The following is a 10932-nucleotide window of genomic DNA, read 5'->3' as shown; positions in this document are numbered from 1 at the left end:
AGGATAGTTAAGGTATATCCTTGGCATTGAGTTTGCCAGATCCAAACGTGGAATATTGATGAATCAAACGAGATGTGCATAGAATCGGTGTCAGAATATGGTCTAGCTGGAGGAAAAGGAACCACAACTCCTCTTGAACAGAATCAGAAACTCACAAGTTAATAATATGATAATACAAATGCTGAAGAATTATAGGACAAAAGAGTGTATCAAATGTTAATTGGAAGATTATTGTATCTAGATATGACAAGGCCTAATATTTCATTTTTTGTTAAACATCTAAGTCATTTCATGCATGCTCCGGAAAAATCACATTATGATGCAGCATTACATGTGGTGAGATACATTAAAAATCAGCATGGTTAGGGATTGTTGATAAGCATAATGAAATCAGTAAAGATCAATGCATTATGTGATGCAAATTGGGCGTCTTGTTTGTCGTCCAAAAAATTAGCGACATGTTTTGGAGTCAAACTTGGTGAATCTCTAATATCATGGAAATAAAAAATACAAAGCACAGTTTCAAGAAGCTCAACAGAGGTAGAGTACAGGAGTATGGAAATAACAGTAGTTGAATTGGTTTGGCTGCAAGGTTTACTACAGGAGCTTGGAACACAGGTTGAATTACCTATGGAGTTGCACTGTGACAATAAGGCTGCAATGTAAATTGCTTCAAATACTATGTGTCATGAACGAACAAAGCATATAGATATAAATTGTCACTTTATTCGAGAAGGTTACAAGAAGGCATAATCAAGACAAAGTATGAGGCAAGCAAGGAACACATGACATATATCTTCACCAAAGCACTTGAAAAACAACTGTATAATGATATGTTGTTCAAGTTGGGAATGCTGGACATATTCCATCACCCAACTTGAGGGGGAGTGTTGAAATAAATATTTTAAATAATTATCGAGTTAGCTAGTTTGTTAAGTCAGTTAGAAGTTTTTTTTAATTACTGCTAATTAGTTAGACACCTATATAAATAGTGACTCGTTGTGTATGAAAGAGTAAATCGGTTAAATCAATTCACTGTTCTATCCCCTTTTCTTCTTTCCTCTTTCTGCAAACTGCTCTCTAGTGGTTATATGATAACATTCTACAAATTCTATGAATGGATAATAAAAGAACTTAGATTTTTACATTAGTATATGTGTATTGCCTACTAGTAGCAAATTCTGTTATTGGTCCGTCAATCTATATGTCTCGTTTAGTGATATAGTTACCAAAGAAAATTTAATATTCCATTCAAATGTGAAACAAACTAATGTTTGTTTTTAAGGCCAAAAAGGCCCATTTTATTAAAAAAAATACGCCTCCCGTGATATGGTCTGATCAACCAGCCATTCAATAGAAAGACCTAAACAATGTTTTTAAAGAAATAATAAAAAAATCATTAAGAAATCTAACTTAAAATTGCAAAGGGAAAGAATAAAAAATTGACATTCTGATAAAGGAAAGTGAGGCGATCTCTTGCTGCATTAATCAGTCATCTTCTTCAGTTGCTCGCCGAAATCTTCGTCTCAGGTAAGTCGACCACCGTAAATTACCTTTCAGGTTGTGTTTATAGCTTTTCTACGTCATTTTTTTTCACCTAACTTGTGTAAAAATATGAAGCTATGAGCTAAATACATTTCAAGTCACCTTTAAACTCTCACCAGGTGCTATGTATTTAAATCTAGATGGAGCTCACTCCAAGCTTGTTACTTTTCTTTCACAAATTAAGTGAAATCAGATCTAACAACTTTGAATATATGTAACATACGCATCATGATACTTTAGAAAATATTTATGATATCTATTTGACGTTTGCAATCTATTAAAAGCTTTTTGTGTAATAATAGATCTGATAACATAAAAGATAGCCTCCATCATCATCTAACAACTTTGTTTGTGGTCCCTCTTTCTGGCACAACTCTTGTAGATTGCTGATTTTCTAGGTTTGTCTGCTTTTTGCTCCTCTTAGCTGATTGCTTTATTGATTTGGGAGACTAGTCACCTGTCCTACCAACCAATTTCCAATTAGCATCATCCTCCATATTTTTAGCAATATCCTCCTCAACTTCTGTCACACTTTCATGATAACTGTTTTCTGCCTCTTGTACCGTGTTCATCTGATGCATAACAATATTATGTAATGTTTCAGATGGACTTTTCTTGTAAAGTGTTGCCAACAATTGGGATTGCTTTGTATCATTTTGATCCTCCTTTTCATTTTTTCTTAAGTCTTTAGAATCTACTTTTCTTTATTTTATATCAAGTTCCTTGCAGACTTGGTTCTCCTCATGAAACTCACCATCACCATTCTTACTGACTGAAGCCTTCGATTGAGTAGAAATCACGATCTCTCGGCACTTCATACTGGGATACCTTGTCTTGATTTCACCATCCTCCAGTTCTTTTGCCTGCTCAATTTCCACTCTATCCCCCATTTACTAGATTTCTCATTGCTATGACTACTAGCAGTGGTACTAGAAGCTGCTTTTAAAAGTGTAATATGATGACTGGAGTCTTCTTTAAAAGATTCATCAACCCATTCTCTTGTAGTCTCTTCCTTTTGTTTTGTAAGATTTGTTAAAATACAACCATCCATGTTGTTTATGTCATTCACTTCATTATTTGTATTCTCTGCTAACACTTCAAAGGGATTATAAGTGTTTACATCCCCATTTTTGTCTTTTGCAAGACCATCTGGTTGTTCAATATGTTTGGTTAGAATATAACTTTAGTTGTTGGTATCCATTTTCTATTGCCAACATATTTCTCATTTCGCATTCTTCTTTGCTGATCTTGTTGTGTTTCCTCTTCAGGATTGTTTGTTATCTTTTTCAGCTTAGGGTGAAGTATTCTACATTCATCCTCCATATGACCTTGTAGCTTGCACTTCCTGCAGTATGATAGAATGTTATCATATTTAATCTTGACCTTTACTGATCTTGTGGCATTAGTGTTCTCATCCTCTATCTCTATTTGTACAAATTGAGGTCTCTCTGCAAGCAAGTCCAATTGTAATTTTACTCTCGCGCGACTTGGGCGAGTTTTGTTAGTAACCATGTCAAGTTTTAAGGGCTTACCAACTGCATAAGTCAATGTAAAAAGTGTTTCTTTGATGAAAAATGTTGGCAACGGGTTTGGAAAAGAGATCCACGCAATAGCCTGTGAGGTCTCTTCCTCTATCTTAAACTTTGAATCATAAATAAAAGGTCGCATTTGATATGAGCGATCATTCTTAGCAGTAATGTAATAAGATTTTGTTGACAATATTAATGAAATCTTCAACCATTTCAAGTTTAATAAATACATACCTATTTTGAAGAAAGTCAATTTTGCAATCACCTTTATTTTCACATTGCTTAGGGATCAGATCCCTTAATTCAGATATTTCTAGTGACCTCTTGTTTAGTCCACTTTACCATCGGTACACCATCTATAATGTCAATCTTCTTCATATATATGGACTCTATATTTATCTGTGTCTTTGAATTCTTATTGGTTACCACATTAGGATTAGTAACAGTTGCGTAATTTGCAATGAACTCATTAGATCTGGAAGGGATCTGATGGGCCTTTGTCTAAGGAATTAAGGGAGGAAATTGGGAAGTGGAGGCAATAGTTGGAATCTGACCAATCATCGGAGATGACTGGCTGCCGGTCATCATCATAGGATAGTCAAACTAGGGTTACTATTTATTCTGGTCTTTTTTTTTTCAGACCCATTTTTTGCCTCCACAATATAAATTAATCATCGACTTTTTTCAATTTTAAAGATTTCAAATAATAATTTTATGATTTTTTAAAAAAAAGATAATAATATAGTTTGCGAGTTATTTTAAGTAGTTCCATCACTTTTTTATATATTTTTTAATTAATACATACATTCTATGTAATTGTATATAATTAGATATTTTATGAATATTTCAAAAATCATATCAAAAAAAAATATTTTAAATATTTTATTCGTGATGACTATAATTTTGAATTAATGAGTTTTATGAAATTCAAGTTATTTTTAAAGCAATTTTGTCATTTTTAATAATCTCCGTCAAGTAAATCATTTGACCATTTATTTGTTGAAAGCTTCATCTCATCTTCTAATTCTTTTCTCTCTCTTTTTTGTGTATGTAAATCTCTTCCGAATCCATGGTGGACTTCCCTTTCTAGCATCCTCTAGTTGAGCCATCAGGGCTCAATTTATTTTTCTTCACAGTTCTAGTCAGCTGGGAAATAAAACCAAAACACAAGGCTGGAAAACAGAAAACACAAATGGAAAGAGGCAAATATACAATTATATACACTAATATACATATATTTATGAGAAGTGTATACACTATGAAAATGTGCCAACCCCATGAATTTCTTGCAGATGGTCCAGGCCCAAACGCAAGCAGCAACAATCTTAAAAGATTGAAAACTTAGAATTATGACAAGTTCAGGTTTGGTCAAGCCCAATAGTTTCGAATTTGAGCAAAGGACCCAAGTTTGAGAATATTTATTGGCTTTCTTTATTACTGTTTGCTTATTATTACTTGTGTTAACACTAATCTTTTGTTTGGTTTGGTTTAACTTAATTGATTTCCCCAAAAGATGAACCATATCCTTTATGTTAGTTTATTTTAATAAAATCTATTTTTATCAACTCTTATACTTTTATTCTATATATTAGTCAAAACTTTCTTATTTTTCAATTAATTTAAAATTGTTTTCATGCTTGAATTAATCAATTGGTTCAAATTATTATTTCAAAATGATGTAAATAAATTTTAATTAATCTAGTTCTTTAAAAATTATAATCACTTGTAATTCAATTCAAAGTTTCAATTAAGTCCCCATTTTCATAAAAAATAAAATAATATTTTTTTGTATAACTATTTTCTCAAAATAAATCAAATATTGTAATTTTTTTCTTTTATGTTTAAATCATTTTTTCTAAAACATAGTTAAAATATTTAATCTAAATCGTAGGATAACCGCATGTTAGCGGACACTTCAAATGCCTTAATAATCTTCTTGAAGTGTTAATAAGAACCTCTTACTCATTTTCTCTAATTTATAAAGATTTATTCTATTAAAATCTTTTTAAATTAAGTTTTCTTAATTTCTTTAAAAATTATGTGGTGACTCTTTTCTAGTATTTTTCTCAAATTGTTTAATACTTGAAATATTCCAAAAAGTGATTTTTCTAAAGATAGTAAAATTACAACATAACAATACACATTTATTAATGTAAGAAATCAAGTTCTATTATTGATTCATCCAACATATATGTATGTATAACTTAGTGATATAGTAGCAAAACAAAAAAAAAGATACATAATAAATCCAGGTTTGAAATGCATTGTTGTTAGTAGATAATCATGTCTAATACTGTAAGAAACTAAGTTTTATTGTGGTCTATCCAACCTATGTATGTATAACTTAGTGATATAGTAGCAAAAGAAAAAAAAGATACATAATAAATCCAGGTATGAAATGCATTATTGTTAGTAGATAATCATGTCTAATACTGTAAGAAACTAAGTTTTATTGTGGTCTATCCAACCTATGTATGTCCTTGTTTAGTGATATAATAGCTAAAGAAAGTCTATAACTCATCCGAGTATTGGAATATATTGTGGTTAAGAGGTAATACATGTGAAGTAATGTAAGAAACCAAGTTTTATTGTTGGTCCGCCCAACCTATGTATGTCTCATTTACTTATATATTAGTCAAAGAATTACCACTAATATCAAAGCATGGAAACATTGTTATTTGGAGGTGATATACATGTAGTAATGTAACAAATCAAGTTCTCTTATTGATCCATCCAACCCATATATGTCTCGTTTTGTGATATAGTAGCTAAAAAAAGAACACCAATCTATCTACATATGTGATACATTATTGTTAAGAGATGACATGCTTGAAGCAATGCAAGAAATATAGTTTTATTATTGGTCTGTCAACATATGTATGTCTCGTTTAGTGATATAGTTACTGAAGAAATACCAATATTTCATTCAATTTTGAAATACACTGATATTAGGAGGTAATACACCTGTAGTTGTAAGAAATCAAGTTCTATTATTGATTTGTCCAACATATGTATGTTTATTTAGTGATAATAGTAGTCAAAGTAAGACAAATAATTCATTCTCATATGGAATACATTGTTGATAGTAGGTAATACATGTGAATAATGTAAGAGAGCAAGTTTTATTATTTATCCGCCCAACTTATTTATTTCTCATGTAGAGATATAGTAGCAAAAGAAAGATCATTAATCACTCTGTATATGTAATACATTATTGTTAGGAGGTAATATGTGTGTAGCAAAAGAAAAATCATTAATCACTCTGTATATGTAATACATTATAGGAGGTAATATGTGTGTAGTAATGCAAGAAACCAAATCTTATTATTTGTTCATCCACCTATGTTTGTCTCTTCACAACCCTAAAACTCAATTCATGATGATACCTACTATAACCCATCAGTAGGTAAGGCAACCCGTAACTCATAACGACATTTAACATGCATATAGGGTAGAAACAACAATTAACGAAAAATACAAGATAAGCTTTAAAAGAAATAGTTGAAGATAAGTGTGTGTGTGTATATATATACACACATTTGGAAGGCAGAGAGTGTGACAATATACACGTTTCCCTTTACTCCATAGGACCTTCTTATCAGTTGCAGGGTTTGGTGGATATACCTGATAGTCACATGTACATAGCTACTACAAAGAATATAAGTCCCAAAATGGACCTAAAAACATATAGCCTTATGTCCAAATGCAAAAGGCTAGTCACAGATACAAAAGATAGAGGCAGATTGATCAAATACGTCAAAATCTCACCCTCGTCTTTTAATACTCCTGCAATTGTCTTGATATATGCACTGGTGACTAGTGCTTGGACCTGCATCATGAAAACAAATGCAAAATGTAGAGTGTATCTTACTCAAAACAACAGGTACCCGTAGATATCATAGGGCGACTGTTCTTGAAAAGTAAAATAATATGAAAAGTGGAAAATAACATTATCTAGAGGTCAAATAGATGGGATGATAATAGAAATCTAAAAGGAATGCACACGAGTCTAGGAAATAATGGAAGTGAAAAGAAAGTAACTAACTATAACCAAATTGGACACCATAAGCCCAAAAATACATTCATGCACAAGTTTAAGTGCATAACCCGACATACCCTATAAGCCTAACGAGTACACATACAAGCTATAACTAATGAGTACGAAAATTGGTAAACTTAGAATAGGAAAATGCATAGTCCAAACCTCTAACTACAGATATAACACCCATGAAATCTTTTAAACCATGCATCTAGGTATTAACTCAATAGAGGATAATGTGCCCAAAGCTCGAACTGTGACTGAAGGTCATGTGCCCAGACCTTTATATGCAACTATAAGAGTGGTATGCCCAAACATTGAATCTATGACTATATAAACTAACGAGGGAGAGTCACATGTAAAGTCACCATCAGAAGGCCAACGTCCACCCAAAGTTGCCTATGAAACACTTTAAGCCTGAACCAAATCCAACCTGAATTGTTAAACAAAGTTTGAAATTACAAAGGAGAATCACTAAGGCCGTAGCATAAAAGGGCATTATGGATGCAAGGTCCTCAGAGCCGATTTAATGCCTACTTAAGTCTCATACTATCAAATCCAATTTTGTTATATTAGTCAATGAGGAGCTAATCCATTCGAGAAATTGAGAAAGCAATTTTAAGGCCTACCAGTCTCAAAATCAGAGTCTTAGGAAAAAACTAGCCTACACCTAGGCTAAGACAAATAACAAGCTACCAACAATCATAATTAAACATGAACGAAGTCAACAAGGTAAGACATGACCATAAAGCACGAATAATACACTAGCACTCTCGAAATACCCAAAAATAAGGCCTACTACATTTATATGATAGGTAACCATGAATCGATGACCAACCCATTCCGATTCCAACTAATTAACATGAATTCACATTCTCAAAATTAATCTAAAAATCTAGAAGCCATATCTTATCTCAATGTTGATTGCACACGTTCTAAAATAATGATTCCATAGTTTTTCTCTTTAAAACGACCTCAAAATGCTGCTACAAAGTACGAATTATAACCACGACATCAATACAAACGTTTTGACACAAAAAAACACTACAATTAGGGATAGATCCAAAATCTAGTAAAATTAGTAATGTATCCACACTGGATTCCTTAAGTTGACTCGGTCAAAAGGTCCTAATGATCTACTACACTTGTGTACCAAAATAGGACACATTTCAAGCTTGGAAAACAACCAACCCAAATCATGAAATAATTCCACACAAAAAGCTCCATTAAAGGGCTAAGAAATGTCCCGAAGGTCCAAACTAACTATACCAATTTCCAGCAAGAAAAACCAAATTCCCACAATAAAACGAGATATGAAGCCTTAAGACTGATAATAGAACAATGATGAAAAAGATCCCAAAAAAACCTTAACTACCTGCATATGCCGTAAAATTGGTCACTTATACCGATTAAGCGGCACCGCAAAACCGATGCATGGCCACTTTAGCGGTTGGAAACACAGGTTGGCTACCACTTAAGTAAGCCCTTAGCTGCTAAAGCGACAAAATTTAAACGAAGCTAGGGCCTAAAGAGGCTAGCCTCTCATTGGTCTAGTTTGCTAAAAACGGACTCCTAGCCGCTAAAACAAAGACAACGTAAGTGACACTAGGGCCGATAAAGCAGCTGCACCAACATAATACACTAGAAATTTTAGCCGAGTCTCAATAGACTCTACTCGGGTGCTCAGAATTGGTTAGGAACCTCATGCACTCAAATAAGATAGGCTACCTTACCAAATTCAGCATTGTGGACTCAAACGAAGATGTCAAAACTTCCAAACAACATAATCTTTATAAAAAAAATAGGTCTTATATATAAACTCCAATTAAGTATAACTTCCACAAGAGAGATCAGGATGAACCTGGAAGCCTTGGGATACACATCGAAGGTTCTTCTAGACCAAACTTAATGCTTTGGATTTAACGGAACAATCAAAATTGCATTATGAGGCTTTTTTCCTGAACGTCTAGCAGAAGTCAACTGTTCAAGCTTCAAAAGCTCCAAACCATAGAAACTTGCACATAATCCAAACGAACGACTAGATGATTGAACTATCAGTCCCAAATCTAAATGATGAAAATAAGAAAATAAGAGGAAATCAACCTGGAGGGTCATTACAACATTCAGTAGTAAAAAGGAGTTATATTTGTGAAAGTAAGTGTGATAAAGTACTCAAAGGCTTAAAAAGCAGGGAAACTGCTCTCGCATCTCGTGCTTAGTCTCCCAGGTATCCTCCTCAACATGATGATGTCTTTAATGTACCTTAAGCATAAAATAGAGGCGGATTTAGGATTCAGAGTATGGGGTGTCAAACATAAGCGGACCCACATGATTTGAATGGGTGCACTCGTTAACTTCGAAAAAATCATATATATAAAAGTAGGATATAATCAACAGTGCACATATAAGAAGCGTAGCGATGCCCTTGTGTAGTTGGTACAATGCAGAGGAACCACTCACGAGAATACGATTCAAATCTAGCTAAAGGCCTATATCATTATTTTTATTTTAAGTTTCACTTAGAGCTTATATTTGATCCATTCGCGACCAAGAAAATAATACATTGTTTGTTTATCGTAGCAAAAGTTTTGTTAACTGCCTAAATTAAGATAGTATCGATGTATCGAATTCTTTAAATTTTAAATTCGCCATAATGCCCAATAGACTAAGATTAAAACAACTTTAAATCGAAATAGAATTATTCATCTTGTGAACGAATGAGTGAGCGGAATTGGGCAACGGGCTGAAGGTTGAAACTTTGAGTAATAATAGATTTTTGTTCTTGAAAAATTTAAAGGAACAATTAGGTTTCAATGGTGAAGAGAAAAAAAAACCTTTTTTATGTTTAATCAAATAAAAGAAAAGTCAAAAAGATAAATTAAATTAGTTAAAAGTAATTGATTAATACTTACTAATAAGTTAACAAGTTCAAAAAAAAAGTAAAACAAAAAAAGAGGCATTGTTAATGGGGTTCGATCTCGCGAACTTAGACACATAAATCCGAACATCTATCACTGGCACCAGATAGTACTTTCATTTCCTGGGTTGCACGTTTATTTATACATATGATGTATATAAATACCTATGTATAAATAGAGTTTCCGTCAAAGCTTGTGGGTGGCGTGGCACTCCTACCAGCCTTAATAGATCCGCCCCTGCAAAGAATGATTCTCAAATGCAACCACCACATATCTCTGTCTTGAATAGCAACAACTATTCCACGAAGGTCAAACAGACCATCTCAATTCAATCATACCAGAGTATATGAGACTCATTAGGAATATACTAACAAAACGTAGAAACATCAAAAGCCATATGAATAGTTGAGGACAAAAACTCATAAGTGATGTCACCAACGATCCGCAAGATCTCAAATTGCCCTATATACTTGTGGATAAGCTTACCCCACCTCCTAAACCACATCACGCCCTACTTGGGTAAAACTTGAAGAAACACTCTATCACTAACCCCAAATCTCAAAGGCCAATGCCTAAGTCTATCTTAAATCACCTAAACATTATTTTAAGTCTCCTGAAGCAAATTTGTGCCACATGACTTAGGATCACAAGACTCAAACGACCAACCAAAGAGCGATAACGCCTACCATAAGATACAAAGCCTTGAACCAGGCAATCTAAATACTTAAGTGATAGTTGTTGTACGCAAATTCCGCCAAAGCCAAAAACTGATCCCACTAACCTCTAAAGTATGAAACATAGGAGTACAACACATCCTCCAAAACTTGAATAGTGGGCTATGACTTCTGGTTCGTCTGTGGGTAAAAATATGTGCTAAGATCAACACAAATGCCCAACTTTT

The sequence above is a fragment of the Solanum lycopersicum genome, chromosome 8 (genome assembly GCF_036512215.1).
Source record: "Solanum lycopersicum chromosome 8, SLM_r2.1".
Classification (NCBI taxonomy): domain Eukaryota; kingdom Viridiplantae; phylum Streptophyta; class Magnoliopsida; order Solanales; family Solanaceae; genus Solanum; species Solanum lycopersicum.
This window is presented reverse-complemented; position numbering follows the sequence as displayed.